This window comes from Triticum dicoccoides, chromosome 1B (assembly GCF_002162155.2).
Source record: "Triticum dicoccoides isolate Atlit2015 ecotype Zavitan chromosome 1B, WEW_v2.0, whole genome shotgun sequence".
NCBI lineage: Eukaryota > Viridiplantae > Streptophyta > Magnoliopsida > Poales > Poaceae > Triticum > Triticum dicoccoides.
Window position 1 is genome coordinate 229,511,746 of NC_041381.1, and position 16,736 is coordinate 229,528,481.

Below are 16,736 nucleotides of genomic sequence, written 5' to 3' on the forward strand. Positions count from 1 at the left end.
ATAATGTAGTGCATATAGATCCAGGCCTAGACACTTGTTAGCTTCTAATGTTGACTTGTTGCTTGTAGGTACATATGCCCTTGGCAAGGATCCACGTATCGACCCTTTTTGCATATGGGGCAATGAGATATTCATGAACAAGCATCAAGTGAGGAAACTGATAAGGATTATTAGAAAAAATCTACGAATGGTGGCAAGCAAATTAATTTTTTATGCTCTATCAAACACAACAGTGAGCTGTAGGATGGTAACTACAAACTCTGCAGCCTTCTCTTTTTACTGCCCATAATGAGTTGTTAGACAACAATGTCTGAATCTTTTTTGTTCGCAGTGGTTCCCAAAGTAGTTCACTCAAGATTACCTCGCAAAGTGCATGATTGGTGGACATGCAATGAAGGTTAAAGTATTTCATCCAGACTACAATCAGCATCGAGAAGTCCTAATGAAGACAGTGAAGGATGGATGGGCAGCCATCACAAGGGGTTGGCCTGGAGTCGTGCATGCATTACGTATGGCGGAGGGAACAATATGGGCATTCTGCTTCACCTTCTCCAGCAACCAGAATGTCTTTCGCCTCTCTCTTTACAGTCTTTAGTACAACAGTGGTTCATCATTCTTTACTTGGGGCTTCTGTAGTTCTTCAGCATTTGTACATGTGCATCGAATTATGCATTCATGGTTGAACCTAATATTTGTAATAAACATGGTTGGATATGAAATAAGTGATTGCCTAGTTTCAGATTCAAAACATGTGATTTTATATTAGGGATTAATTAGGGATTACACTGGACACGGTTTGGGAAAGCGGAACGCCTGCGATAGACGTGGAGATCAGACACGTTTCTAGGATCCACTACGTGTGCCATCAATCTCTACTGCACACACGATCAACCAAGGAAAATGCGTGCTATTAACAACAGCATCGCACACAATTCTTTCTTATTAAATGTTTGCGATAGTCACCTTATCACACACGCTTCGCAGTTATGGACTATTTGTGATATTGTGCGCATCGCAAATGTTTGGTCATAGAAGAACGCGTGCGATAGGTCGATTATCTGATGCAGGTACGACGCATGAATCATGTCGGATGTATTCAAGCTTCGCATACAGTTTTATAGCGACAACTTTGTGTGCTCTTACATGAAACCGCACACAGTCGAGGAAAAGTAAATGTGTGTGATTGTCTACTTCTATAATCGTGAACTATTTGTGATGGGTCACGCATCGTAAACGTAGAACCACAGAATACCGATTGTGATGTCAATGCAAGCACAAACGAGTAGGGAGTACTATATATGCATCGAGGCTCCCTATCCCCAATGGTTTCTGGGTCATGTGGGAAGGACCCCCCTATCGCAGTCACTAACTTGGCGACGGTTTAGAACGACATCGTGGAAAAGGGTTAAAAACCGTTTGTATAGCACCTCGATGTACCAGTGAATGGATGGTGAAATTTAGGCTGACACTAATGTATATGCGCCTCAAGAGACTATTCAAACCCCTCAACATACTCCGCTAATTGAAGAAAATGAGGAGGACGTGGGTATCGATGGTGAAACAACTGCTCCACTCCATGACGAATATTGGGAAGCAGCTTACCCAAATTAGCCCCTCACCACTCCCCTCGCGACAGAGCCTCAGTCGCCTCAGCGCACTGAAGAAATTTCAACTAGTTCTGAAGAACAACAACCTGTGCTCTAAAGCATTCCTGAAGAAGTTCCAGCTGCAACAGCTGAAGCTGATGAAAATGCTAATGAATGCATCTCCTCTGCAGACTCTCACACAGTACCAACTGCTACCACTGAGTAGTTGCTCATGCCATGGTTGTCACTGATCCAAATGACTCAACTGGGTCCCCACGACCATTCCTTGATATCAGAAAGAAAGGCACAATCTTCAACATGTCCCAGTTATGCCCAAGTTTGGCAAAAGCCTTAAGCTACCAAAATTTGACAGTGCCAAATTCTTCGATGAAAAGAATTTCTTCATTGGTGAGTCACCCTATGACTCGGCCAAGCTAAGGCATTTAAGATTCTATACAAGGACATAGATAAGCTTCTATGCTTCACTATTGTTTGATAAGAAGAAAGTGTTCCCGCATTGTCATATTCCTCATGTGGATATGGAATCTATTCCTTGCTTCCGGCCTGTTTTGGCTGTGATACATGATATTGGACTGCTCAACTTCTGCACAAATGTTTGCGACAAGAATGAAGAGCTTATTCTTCAATTTTATGTTATTGTGCACTTCTCAAGCAACGTTGATGACACAACTACTTGGGCTCTGGACTGGATGAGTGAAGACACTCACTTCAAAGCACCTATTGATGAATTACTTCATGCTCTTCCAGTGAATCCACCCCAAGGAGCCAAGAAAATTTATGAAGAACCTGAGCTGCCCAATCATCTGATGCAAGTGCTGATGAAACCAATGGCTCAAGGAAATGCTCCAAGGACAACCTTCCTAGTGAAGAATTTGCTATATGTGCCAAAGAGTGTGTATTGCATTCTGGCAAAGACCCTCAGTCCAATCAAATGCTACAATTCCAACACTGAAGAAGTTGTGGGAGTCATGATTAATTTGCTATTCCACATCATACATGGCACTCCCATCAACATTCATGATTTATTTTTGAGAACTTTGGTCACTGTCGCCCAGTTCCCATTTGACTTGAAGCGGTATGCACCATGGATTATGAGATTCATCAGATCCCGGTCTTCAATCAAATACAAGGCTGGCCATCAGAATCATTTGAGTTATATGCATGATGTCAAAAGCACATTATCCACTATTCCTGGCAAAGGCAAGAGCGTTGTCGATGAAGGAATGCGTCCCCTTGATGGACAATTTTGTCAACCCATTTCCAGCTCCATAGCTGATGAATCTGCCAGCCAAGACACATCAGTAAAAGCTTAAGGACCATCTTCCTCACCAGAAGCACAACGTGTCATGACTGATCGTGAGCTGCTTATCAGTCTTCATCAGGAAGTTGACAAGAATCACCGTTGGGTTAAGCGTCAGTTCGCTGCCATACAAGCCAACATGACTGTGACACATAACGCAGTATGCAAGAATAGGTACTATCTCCATGAGATATTTGATCGCAGTTGGGCCATACTCTCACACCTCAAGACAGATGAAGAACTTGCAGCTGAAGATTTCCAAATGAATTTCGACTGGGATGAACCACCAAGGAAGAAATTCAAGAACACCGAAGTTCCTCCTCTGATGCCAATCTCCGAATCTTCACCGCGCTCTACTGATGAAAATGAATCTATTGAAGACACTGATGCTAGTCCTTCTGCACCGCGCGAGCCCAACAATGTTGATGATCCTTCGTTCCTTCCTTGATGATTTTCTTCAGGGGCGCTAGTTCTCAAATTCCTCACCTTTTGGTCATTTGATGACAAAGGGGGAGAAGTTTGAGTTAGTCTTCAAGCGGGTCTTTATATGGGCTATTTTTGCTTAAGTTGCAACTCTTGAACTTTTCTGGATGTGCTCTTGATGAGTTGTAACTTAATACTATTCGTCATCTTGCTCTTTTGCTTCATTTGATATGCATGCGCTGATCTTACACACACACACACACACACACACACACACACACACATATATATATATATACATATATATATATAACTTCTCATGCATGCACAATTTCGCCAGACACCAATTTTCATCATGCATTCATATTCTTCAAATATCTTATGATCATGCATCATTGGATTCCAAGATATAGGGGGAGATCTCCACAAATTCAACCTGCCATGTGCATTTGCAATCCAGAGGAAATTCCTCATATGCACATCTTCAGGGGGAGATACTCAATATCTTGTAACCAATTTCTTCAAAACTATGTACTTACACTCAATTATTTTTACTCTCGTTGAAACCTAACCAATTTGTCATCAATCACCAAAAAGGGGGAGATTGTAAGTGCATCAATTGCCCCCTTAGTGGTTCTGTAATATTGACAACAAATAGGTTGAGGAACTAATGAGTTTGTGAGTATACACACGTGACAAAGTCACAGAAGATTTGGTTTAACACATGGAAGATGACCCCTAAAAATGTACGTCTTCAAGTGAAGAAATTGGTGATGAAATTGGCACAGCCTTTGAAGAAATTGATGTTAAGACTTTGAAAAAGACTTTGTTTTCATAGTTTCTTTTCTTTTTCTTTGAGTCATAGGAAAAACCGTACTGTTAAAGGGGCTCTAGGTGAATCATATTTCACATTTCCAAAGTGATGCTCAAACCTATACATAAAAGCCATTTCGAGTGAAGCCTTTGGAAATCTCCAGTACAACTGGCGCAATTGCTAGCGATAGTGACGAAGTTCATCTGGTCGTTGAAAAATTTGGTCATGCTGAGGAGTTAGGAATTCGCCAGTGCGTTCTGCCTAAAAGTGAGGAAATTGAGTGCCCTGATGAATTTGAGATTTCAAATTCTGACCGTTGCTGCGCCGCGTACCAACTGTCGAGTGGATCCTTATCCTGATGATGGTCGAATCAGAGAGGGCAATTATGACATTTCATGTCGGGTTGCCCCTGGCTATAAATAGCCGCCCCTATAGCCACTTGTTGGTTGGCTGCTCCGAGAGAAACTGAAACTTGTCATAAGAGAGCAACCCATTGTTTGTCGACTTTGAGAGAATCCTAAGCAAGGATAAACCCAGAGCCAAAGTGATTGAGCATCACTGAAGAGATTGATCTATGTGATCTGATGCCTATTACCTTTGAAAACTGTCATTCTTACAAATGGTTAGGCATCAAGTTCTGAGTACACCAAGAGTCATTATGGTGTGCCGGTGAACAAGTCTGTGAAGGTTTTGGAAGTCTACCTTGAAGACTTAACACGAGTGATTGGGTGAGGACTAAGTGACCTTAGATCGAGAGGAATATGGTGGGGATTGTGTGTCCTCTAAGTTGCAACTCGGCAGCCTCAACCGGACGTACAATTGATGCAACAACTGGAACTGGTCTACCAAATCCACTGTCTTCACCGAGCCTACCTGGTTTCAGTGTCCTCAACCCTCTCTTACTTTATTCCGCTGCTGAAAAATTTGTGACTGTGCTCTGACGAATTTGAACTAAAGTGTTTCATTACACTATCTTTCATTTCCTCGGTTCATTCTGTTCATGCATTTATAATTGTATGATTGCATGTTCTTCACTCTTCTCTATGCTGGTTGAATGTACTTTGATTTTGTGATGACTTAGTTTCCCTTGTGTTTCTATTTCTTCACTCCGATCTTCGCCAAATTATTCAGAGTTTGACGAATCACAAAAAATCTCCCATTCACCCCCTCCGGGAGTGAACCTGCGCTTTCAGAAGGCGTACACCGATAGCGATTGTCGTTCCCCATTTTATAGGTTGTTGAAATACCAAAGGTCCTTTTACTGCGCTACAGGCCTCTCCACTTCGCAATATACTCATAACATTATGCGCGAGTGGGATGAACGAAATCATTGATCACATCCCTTAAAAAGAAGGGAATGATCCCCACCTTGATTGTGACGCCCCCGATTCAATCGTACACTAATCATACACGCAAACATGTACGATCAAGATCAGGGACTCACGGGAAGATATCACAACACAACTCTACAAATAAAATAAGGCATACAAGCATCATAATACAAGACAGGGGCCTCGAGGGCTCGAATACAAATGCTCGATCATAGACGAGTCAGCGGAAGCAACAATATCTGAGTACAAACATAAGTAAACAAGTTTGCCTTAAGAAGGCCAGCACAAACTGGGATACAGATCGAAAGAGGCGCAGGCCTCCTGCCTGGGATCCTCCTAAATTACTCCTGGTCGTCGTCAGCGGCCTGCACGTAGTAGTAGGCACCTCCAGTGTAGTAGGAGTCGTCGTCGACGGTGGCGTCTGGATCCTGGGCTCCAGCATCTGGTTGCGACAACCAGGAAGAAAGGAAAGGGGGGGAGGGGGAGAAAAGCAACCGTGAGTACTCATCCAAAGTACTCGCAAGCAAGGATCTACACTACATATGCATGGGTATATGTGTAAAGAGGCAATATCGATGGACTGAACTGCAGAATGCCAGAATAAGAGGGGGATATCTAGTCCTATCGAAGACTACGCTTCTGGCAGCCTCCATCTTGCAGCACGTAGAAGAGAGTAGATTAAAGTCCTCCAAGTAGCATCGCATAGCATAATCCTACCCGGCGATCCTCCTCTCATCGCCCTGTGGAAAAGCAATCACCGGGTTGTCTGTGGAACTTGTCTGGGTGTGTTTTATTAAGTATTCGGTTCTAGTTGTCATAAGGTCAAGGTACAACTCCGGGTCGTCCTTTTACCGAGGGACACGGCTATTCGAATAGATAAACTTCCCTCCAGGGGTGCACCACATAACCCAACACGCTCGATCCCATTTGGTCGGACACACTTTTCTGAGTCATGCCCGGCCTCGGAAGATCAACATGTCGCAGCCCCACCTAGGCACAACAGAGAGGTTAGCACGCCAGTCTAACTCCTATGTGCGCAGGGGTATGGGCCCATCACCCATTGCACACCTGCACGTTGCGTACGCGGCCAGAAGCAGAACTAGCCCCCTTAATACAAGAGCAGGCTTACGTTCCAATCCGGCGCGCGCCACTCAGTCGCTGACGTCACGAAGGCTTCGGCTGATACCACAACGTCGAGTGCCCATATCTTTCCCGCGTAGTTGGTTAGTGCGTATAGGCCAGTGGCCAGACTCAGATCAAATACCAAAATCTCGTTAAGCATGTTATTATGAAGTAACCGCGAACGCCGACCAGGGCCAGGCCCACCTCTCGCCTAGGTGGTCTCAACCTGCCCTATCACTCCGCCTCAGAGTAACAGTCGGGGGCCATCGGGAACCCAGGCCCACCTCTACCGGGATGGAGCCACCTGTCCTTCCAGCCCCCACATCGGAATCACGTGCGGGTACTCAACGAGCCAACCCGACATTAGTCATCACCTGAATAATATGTATGTATAGTATACCCGTGATCACCGCCCTAGTGATCACGGCCCGATAGTATAGCATGGCAGACTGACAAGAATGTAGGGCCACTAATGGTAAACTAGCATCCTATACTAAGCATTTAGGATTGCAGGTAAGGTATCAACAGATGTAGCAACAATGACAGGCTATGCAACAGAATAGGATTAATCGAAACAATAACATGCTACACTACTCTAATGCAAGCAGTAGAGGGAAGAATAGGCGATATCTGGTGATCAAGGGGGGGGGCTTGCCTGGTTGCTCTGGCAAGGAGGAGTCGTTAACTCCGTAGTCGAACTGGACAGCGGCAGCGTCGGTCTCGTAGTCTACCGGAGAGAAGAGGGGGAAAGCAATAAATATAATGCAAACATAAGCATGACGATGCATGACATGACAATGAGCGTGTTAGCTGTGCCCTAACACGGTAGTAGGTGATACCGGCGGAAGGGGGAAACATCCGGGAAAGTATCCCCGGTGTTTCGCGTTTTCGGACAAATGAACCGGAGGGGAAAAGTTGCGTGTTTGATATGCTAGGGATGTGTGGCGGACAAACGGGCTACGTATTCGGATTCGTCTCGTCGTTCTGAGCAACTTTCATGCATAAAACATTTTCATCCAAGTTATGGATTATTTTATATGATTTTTCAAAGTTTTATACATTTTCTAAAATTATTATTTTATTTAATTCGAAATTCGAATAAATACTAAATGCTATGGGTACACAGAGAAGTGTACCCAGGGATGTAATGTGTGGCTGACAATGGGCCAGGGTAAAAGTCAACAGTGCACAGTCAGCAGTTGACTCGATCAACGTTGACTGGTCAACATGGTCAAAGGGCCCGCATGGCATGGACTGGTGTTAAACTATTTTAACTAATTGGTTTTATTTAGCAGTGGGACCCATATGTCAGTGGGACATGTGTTAAAATTATTTTAGTTAAACAATTTACCTAGTGGGGGGCCCATGTAATAGACTCAAAGTGGGGTCGGTTAGTACTAGAGAGGGCTTAGTCCATAATCTAATCAGGGCCGGTCTCCATGGCAACTAGATCATCGATGGCGCGCGTTGCCGCGCCCATCGATTTTGAATGTTTTATTATAGTGTTAGAATATTTTCTAAAACATGGAGTTCAAGTTTCTTTTCAACGTGAGAGTGCAGTATGAATGTCCCATCATATTCATTGGGCTTATTATGGAACATGGTTTTTTGTATTGTCCCATGGACCCCAGCTCAAATCTTATCTCTTCCCTGATATCTTATCTTTATTTTTAGATGTTCTTTGATTTACCCTTACCTAGAAAAAAATGATATTATCTGATTTCTTGTCGTGTACACATTTTCTCCATGAGGAACCTAATGATGCAGAATAGTAGCCATCCAGTTTGTTCCAATGGGATGGTAGTGGTTTCAACAAATATTTCCACGTGTCTATTTCATTTTAAAGAACATAACAATTATTTAGTTTTGAAGAACAATGTCATTATTTGGGAACATACGTGTCTGGTAATATTTGGAATAAAATATAAGCAGTGCAAACCAGATATATATAGCGTAGATTTCTCATCCAACAGTTGATGTACCAAAATGGTCGATGTGCTAGCTGGTAACATGTGTAACATGCTGAATCTTCAAAAGGACTATATCTGAAGGAAATCATTCACATAATGTACTATCATTTTTTGATTCAAGCTCTAACTAAACAAAATCACAAAATACAAATCAAACTGACAGAAATTAGCATAGGCACTTACCCAAGATGGTGTGTTGTTGCACGTATCTGTTTTGTATTATAATGGTAGCAAGGGCTGGCGGAGCTTAGGCAAGGCCGAATGGGCCATGGCCCGCCCAGTTCTGGAGCTTCTCCTCCTATTATAGACAGCCCACAAAATAACAGTTAGTAGTAATCATAACAGCTTGGCCCGCCCAACCATTTTGTGCAAGCTCCGCCACTGGTAGCAAGAGTCCATAAGTATATCAAGTACTTGATGACTGAATTAGAAAGAAATGTTATGTTTACCAGTGCCACAATTTTCCATATCAAAACTGTATCAATTAAAAAAATGAGGTATCACTTAGCAGAGTAGCATTAGTTCTCAACATGCCTATAGTATTCGCCATGAACATGCAAAAATAGAGCTTACATGAGTTGGATTAAAGAAAGCAGTAATCTGATCAATTCGATAAAAATACTTCATATCTGGATGGTCCAAAGGAACGTTTTTAATAAAACATGTCGCCTTATTTATAGAAACTGTAGATGAACAATTCCAAAGATTCCTGACTGACTATAAAAAGTCAGTATCACTTATCATTGACCGTTTCTTGTTTTCTTCAGATTTGTTTGCCTGCCAGATTGAATGTATGCTATCTCAGATTTGAGGTGTTATTCTACGGTTGAAGAATTCCATATGATCTACAATAAGAAGCAAAAGTTTCTTAAGCTAAAAATCATCATAGAATGCACAATCAAATCAGTTGCATTAAATGTGTGCTAACTCAGATTTGAGGTGCTCTTCTCTGGTTAATTACATATGATCTACAATAAGGACATTTATTAAGAGAAAAATCATGTCCAAACGCACTATCAAATTGTAGTAGGTAGTGAAATAATCGCTCAAATAGAACATGCAAGACAACTTGCTCAAAGTGAAGCAACATAATGTCTTAAATGGTAAAGCAGTCAGCCAAGGTAATCAATACAGAAACAGGGTCCAGATAACACAATTTAGAGTTGCTCCGTAAGAGAACATCACCTTCCCTAGTAGTTTATTTGACATATAAGGAGTTCAGAGAAACAAACTTTCACCACAATATGCATAATAAATTGGCAGTGCAAGCATCTTAGATCATCTTGTATCACACGTTGAGTAGATGGATGCTTTTGCTGCACTTCTGTAATATAGTGTGACAAAAAAATAGTATCATTGGAAGTGTAGCATCAGAAAGACAAACTTGAATTTTGCAAAGCACCATCTCCTTACAGGGGTTTTGCGAAGCACTTGATTTAACTACCATGACTACCTGGTGGTCGAGCTAACAATATAATCATTGCCGATTCTTGTTTGCGCCAAGGACGCTGAGCCGGAAGGAGCAGATGAGCAAGAGTTGAGAACCTAAGGCTGTAGAAAAACAAAGAATAAAGGATTGAAACCAGTCATATTGGGCCACAAACAATGATTGGCAATCAATAATCACACAAGGCCGCCACATCAGGAGAAGCTCTTCGCATGATCCATATCAACCTGCTAAGGCTTCAATTTCCTTCAAGTGAAATGTGAAGATTATGTTCCCAACCTTATTCTCGTGAACCCAAAAATAAACATAATCAACAATACATCAGATTCGTGGTACACATCGCCATTCTTTCTAAGAAATTCCAGGGAAAATTGGGAGACCAGACCTTAAAATCATCGAATCCATGAAAGATTTGTGGTACATAATCTCGTACCTGTACCGATGCAGCGAAGGATGGAAACAGAGAGGAAACCAGCCAATAAGCCCCACCTACGTGGGGCGCACATCATCCGCCATGAAGAATGATTACTTCCTATCGATCCCCTCCTGCAGCAACGAATCCCTCCTCCGCCCAGGGCTCACGAGAGGAGAGAGATCGGAAGAGGTGCACGATGAGCGCGGGTCAGCCGCTCTTCAGCCTCCTCAACCCGGCCTGCGATGGCTCCTGCCGTCCCGCGACTTCAGGTACATGATGCAGGCGATGTACTTGCCGAGATTAGGCTCGTCGGGCATGGCTGCTGCGGTTGCACGGACGTGCGCGTTGCAAGGGCGCCGCCGCCGCAAAAGTATGTCTAGGGTCTCGCCCCAAAGATCATGAGATAAATATATGAAACAGGGGGATGCAGATGGTGATGGAGAGGCGATGCGGCGATTTCCTTTTTCTTCCAGGTCACGAGGGAGAGGAGAGGTCGGGGAGGGAAGCGAGCAATTTGTCCTCTCTTTTTTTCTGCGGCGAGTGGTTGAGGTGTCTTTTTCGGACGGCTCGAGGCTAAATGGGCTGGATAGATGGCCCAGTTAACCAGAAACCTTCGATTTTTCCACGGGAGTAGCGGTTTAACGGACAGCCGGCCCAGGTCGCGAAAGCTTAGACTGAAACGAGGATTCAACGGTAGATGACGACCAGAAATTAAGATCCAACGGACCAGGAGGATGGAGGCGTGAGAGGGCATGCCGGCGCGCGTTGCTGCGCCCGTCAATTTGTGCGATTTAATGGTAGGAATTGATACGAAAATACGTTGACACATTGTTTAGTAATTCTGTATTGTAATTTTAGCTTGAGATTTTGTTTTTAGTTGTGTAGCTCCATCCTTTATTGAATATTGAAAGCCAGAGGTATACATGAGATGACAGGAGGATTAAACAAGGCAAGGATATTGGGCTATTAGATTTGTTGTCGGGCTGGCATTTCTAAATTCATCTGGAAGTATGATCTTGGACTGGGCCTTCTGTCATGCTTCAACAGTTCCTGGAATGTGTTCATTGGTAGGATTATCCATCTGAAAGAAGGGTATGAAAATGTCAGATCCAAAAAAGCCATGCAACAAAACATAAACTAAGAACGTAGGTACCTTTTGGCAGGAATTGGTTAATAATTCAACCTATACTGGATATGTTCTATATTTATATTAGAATGGTGTGTGAGAGGACAGGCTAATGACCATTACACGGTGTTTAATGGGCGATTGATATTCAGGCATTTATAAGTATTCAGTTATCATTTTGCAGCATGCATCTGTAACTGATGAATAAATTTGTTTGCATTTATTGTTGTTGTATCTGCGTTAGCCTTATAGGTAAGAAAAAGAGGATAAACAATGATACATGAGAGGAATTAGAAGCTCCACGCTGCAATATTTTGAGGGGTGGGCACTAAATGTCTGCTTTGTGTTTACCTATCAAAGAGATATACTGATAGGTGAAAGTAAATAAATTGGAAATTTGGATATCGGTATTAAGCAAAATTACACACCTTGCTAGCTTACACAGATGTCTCTGTTGATGTTCCGTTCACTTAGAAAGAGAGTTGCCCGTGCTTAAGGCCCTTCTCATTGATAGTTAAGGGAAGTGTGAATTTCTGATATCAAGACTGATAACTCTGCAGGAACAACAAATGGGCTGTCTGATGCACCGTGCATGATAACTTCAAGTCTCTTGCCAATAGCTTGTTCAGCAACTGAAGCAAAGAACACAAACTCAGGTTCCCCTAATTCATCAGCATCAATAAGACCCACCTTGTACCTGGGCAGGACAGTGTAAAAATAAGCTTGTGGTAATAAGAAGGTTGGTCTGCAAGTTTATAATAGGTATGTTTCGTTCATTTTGGTCTGGGAAGAACAATATTTTTATTTGATCCCTCAGGCCTTGTACGACATTTGTCTTTCTTTTGCGCATTTTTCCCTTGCTCAATAACCTGCTACATAGGGCAGGAACAGTATGTGTACTTTGATTATTTCAAACAATCATAGAGAGTGAAATCATATCATACGAATAAAGGGTACATAGTACAACTAAGATAGTGAGATGAGGCATAAGAGCATACTGATACTGGCCTGTCCGTTAGCCATTGTATGCCGGCAGATTCAGCTGGAAGAACAAAAGAAACCAAGCAGCACATAGCTCGAATTCCTCCTTGTAGAGATGCTGCAATCATTTGAAATTATGAATTGGACAGAGAACACAACAGTATATGTAGACAACAAACGAGAATTAGAACCAGCGCATCACCTTCTAACCACGTTGCCACGCCCGTCCATTTGGACCATATAACGATCGAAAGTTTCCTAAATATATAGACGCTGCTGTAACCATGAGAAGGGCACCGCCGGTAGAGGTCGAGGTGGGGAGGGCCCAAACACATATGTGATGAGGGCAAGCCTCCGCTCTGTGGTAGTTCAACTCTCCTTGGCATGCTTTCGTGCTCAGCCTCTCGTCTTCCTCTCCCATTCGACATCACGGAGACCAAATCGAGTAATTAACTTATTGTAGAAAGTAGGCGATGCACAGAAGGGGAAATACACAGACCCGTTGAGAATCGAGGAAGTGACGCCGGCCACTGCCATCGGCATGATCTACTTTTTTCCTGCAATATTTGGAGGATCAGTCTAGAACGACAGCGATCTGAGCAGCTCCACTTCGCAATTATGTGCTCCGCCCACGATCCAATTTGTTTTCGGCGCGAGTGCAACTGTGGAGAGGGAAGGAGCAGGAGGGAGTTTCTTAACATGCAAAGTTCCATACTGCAATGATAACTAACTAACACTGCACAGAAACAATAAGATTGATGTAGAAGTATCTATGTCATGCAAAATATTGATTGTCTACATTCTTAATGTAAGCATAGTCCTAATAAGCATACTTCTCTATTGCTACAAAATTCACATCCATGTAGTATTTTTCATTAACTGATGTACAGCTTATTTAATATAAGTGTTCACAAAATTAGTACCGAATTAATAAGAAGCATAATCTGTCAATTCACCTCACAAGTTGAATAAGATCATAGGAAGAGATTCAGGGTAGGTTCCCTTGTCAACTGGCCAGATGATTAACATAATCAGAACATGAGCAGAGCAGAACAGAACATGGTTAAGGGGATTTTCTCTTGCGTGCTGCACACCAGACAAAGAGAAGAAATTATTGGCTACCAACGATCAGACGGTCACACAACATAAAGGATCAGATCGATAAGTCAGTTGTCTGAGCCGACATCAATTTATCCTCTAAAGATCAAAACATCAAGGACGTTTTTTACACATTGTAACATAGTTTTCTAATCTGTTCCACATAGCAGCATGGCAATAATGAATAACACATGCAGCGTAAAAACATCGATGGTAAAATGTATAAGGATGAGGCGTGGAGTAAGTACCTGTCCAAAAGCCAATTCATATTATGAACTGCCGAACAAATAATCCCAGTACCAAGCTCTAAGATGTGCCCAAATCAGTCGAGTATAGACAGCCTGAACTGAAAAGAGGCAACCTACCCGAGTATCATGCTCAAAGATGCCAGAATAATGTAATTGCTTGGCACTGAATCTTACATGAACTGAAAAGAGGAAACCTACCCAGCATCAGGGTGAGCGAAGAGTGGCAGGGGAGGAAGCATATATAGGCATATACCTCTGTAACCCTCGGCGTGAATGTGGGCTCATAAACTGAATTATTATTGCGTCTATAAGTACCGCGGAGCAGTTTCGATCAGCTGAGGCGTCGGCCTTCATCGCTCGCGTCCCTTCCCTTTGTCCCTCGAAGCCCAATCGACAGTGTCGGCTGGATCGAGCGCCCACCGAGTCACCCCGCAATGTGTGCGTCCGCTGGATCCCGTCTTGCACCGACAGCTCGATCCCCTCGCAGGCGATCGCCCGCGTCGGCCGCAATGCGCGCGCGTCGGCTGGATCGATCGACCTCGTCGCCTGCATCAGGCGCGGCTCGATCCCTCTGTCGCCGATGACCGATCCCCTCCTCTGTATCGACCCCCGTGTGGAGCGCTCGCTTTTTTCTTTCGGGGACGGGAGCAAAATGGGCTGGGTAAGCGGCCCAGTTTACCAGAAGACTCGGTTTTTCTCCTGGAGCAGCTGCCCATTAGGACAGTTGGGCCAGAATTTTCAAAGTGCGCTGGAGGTCCATAGATACAATAGATCTGACGGCTAGAAACTCTCCAATGACTAAAACGGACGGCAAGAAATCAGTATGGCGTGAGAGAGCTCGGTTGAGGCTCAGTTTTAATGTCCTTATTAGGGGGTGTTTGGTTCAGAAGTCCTAAGACTTTTTCTAGCCCCAGGGACTAATCAAAAAAGACTCTCCAGTAGAGTTTTTTTCTAGTCCTTGTAGAAAAAGTCCCTCCCGTTTGGTTCCTAGGGACTTTTTAGGGACTTTTTCTAGTCTCTAGGACTAAGAAGTCCCTAAACCAAACACCCCCTTAATTGCCAAGCCGGTCATACACACACAGAACGCCCATGGTGCTCTTGGCCATGGTCAAGGCCATGGCCAGCAATAGCAGCTAGAGCGAGAGCAGGTAGCAGCGGCAATAGCAAGGAGCAGCAACTGCGGCAAGAGTAGCAGCAGCAAAGAGCAAGGCAGCAGCGGCAGCAGAACAGCAAAACAGCAGCGTCAGGTAGTAGAAAGCGGCAACAGCAGTAGCAGGTAGCAGCAAGCGCGCGCATGCGCAGGCGGCACAGCGGCGTGACCTGGGTGAGGCAGTGTGTGTAGGCGCGGCGAGTGGCGACAAGGTGCGACCGAACATGGCTACGTGCGGTCAGATCGCGGTAGGTCGCGGGAGGCGCCGGAGCTGGACGGGAACGAGCACGCGGCTCCGCGGCGGCGGTCGGAGCATGGTGTTTACGGCGGGTCGGCTGCAGCTCGAGGGTGAGCAAAAGGAGCATCTAGGAAGCAGCTATAGATCACTACAGGCACGACGGAAGACACTGGGAGGCTCAGAGAGCTCGGCAACGAGAGGCAGGTCGTCCACGGCGATGGCGAGATTCGGCGCTTGCGGGGAGCGGTGATACATCATGGAATCGATGGGGAATTAGGGGGAATCGCCGAGGAGCTCACCGCGGGGCACAAGAAAGGTCGGTGGAAGGTTAGGAGCGGCAGACGGTGGCGAACTTGACAAGGAGGTCCGGTCACGTCCGAGGAAGAAGATGAAGCAGGCAGCAGCGTTGGAGTTCTACGGCGTCGATCCTGTGTTGTAGACAAAGTAGAGGAGTACGTCCGTCCTCCCGCACATCTTCTCAGGCGACAGCGAGCGTGCTGGCCACGGCTACGACGATGGCCATGGCCGGCAGCCTCTCGGGCGCGAACAAAAACGATGATGGCGGCGCAAGAGGGTGAGATGAGGGGGGCTAGGGTTCGCGTACGGGGTCGAGGAGGGCCTTATAGACGCCGGGCTGGGGCTGGATGTTCGGCACATGGCCATCCATGGCCACGGACGACGGCGCGGTGTCCACCCAGCCCCTGATGAACAGAGAGGTTGGGGACGAGCTCCAGGTGGGTTGGGCCTTGCCTGTTCACAGCAAGGCCCAGGTGCATAGTAGGTTAATTTCTGTTTCCTTTCTTTTTATTTATTTCTATTTTTCTCTTGTTATTTATTTTCTTATTTCTGTTTTCTCTTACTTGTGTAATAGATTATAGTTTTACAGAAAGTGAAAGCCATACCAAAAATAGAGTTACAATTATAACTACTGCCACAAAAGGTTTTATCCATGAACAAAATAGTTTAGTATTTTATAAAATCCAAAATGCATTTATTTAATTGTTTTACCTACTATTTTAATTACTTAAGTGCATTTAAACCTTTTATAAAATGTGGTTTCTCCATCATAGTTAACTACGCATTATTTGACACAACCCGAACAATTTAGTTTTAATATTTGAAAACTTTTGTTGTTTGCCTTTATTTTGATTTTGAATTCGAACCGGTTTTGAACTAACGCGAGATTATCAACAGTAACCGTGGTGATGTGGCATCATTAACGTAGGATTACTGTAGCCTAATTACCCGGGCGTCATAATTCTCCTCCACTACAAGAAATCTCATCCCGAGATTTAGGAGGGGAGTAAGGGGGAAAGTTCTGGTTACGAAATTCTAACGGGTGTCCTCGGTCTTGGTTGCTCTTCTCGAAGAGGTCGATCCATTATGTTGATGTCTTTATTTCTCTGTTTCAGGGCATCGTGATGAAGTCGCATCCTTCCTCCGGGGGTTCCATCGTACTTACGAAA

General features: G+C 44.2%; 1 long non-coding RNA gene across 12 annotated transcripts; it reads right to left on the reverse strand.

Moving 5' to 3' along the window:
- Positions 1–11,311: 11,311 nt before the first annotated feature.
- LOC119329594 lies at positions 11,312–14,530 on the reverse strand. 12 transcript variants are annotated; one of them, XR_005159617.1, is made up of 7 exons: positions 14,081–14,530; positions 13,883–13,980; positions 13,493–13,622; positions 12,739–13,198; positions 12,554–12,654; positions 11,984–12,252; positions 11,312–11,510 (listed from the first exon to the last, which is right to left on the reverse strand). It is a non-coding gene; the product is annotated as an uncharacterized LOC119329594 (long non-coding RNA). The 12 variants fall into 12 exon arrangements; XR_005159628.1 differs by having other exon boundaries at positions 11,984–12,424; XR_005159620.1 differs by having other exon boundaries at positions 11,984–12,427.
- Between the last annotated feature and the right edge of the window lie 2,206 nt (positions 14,531–16,736).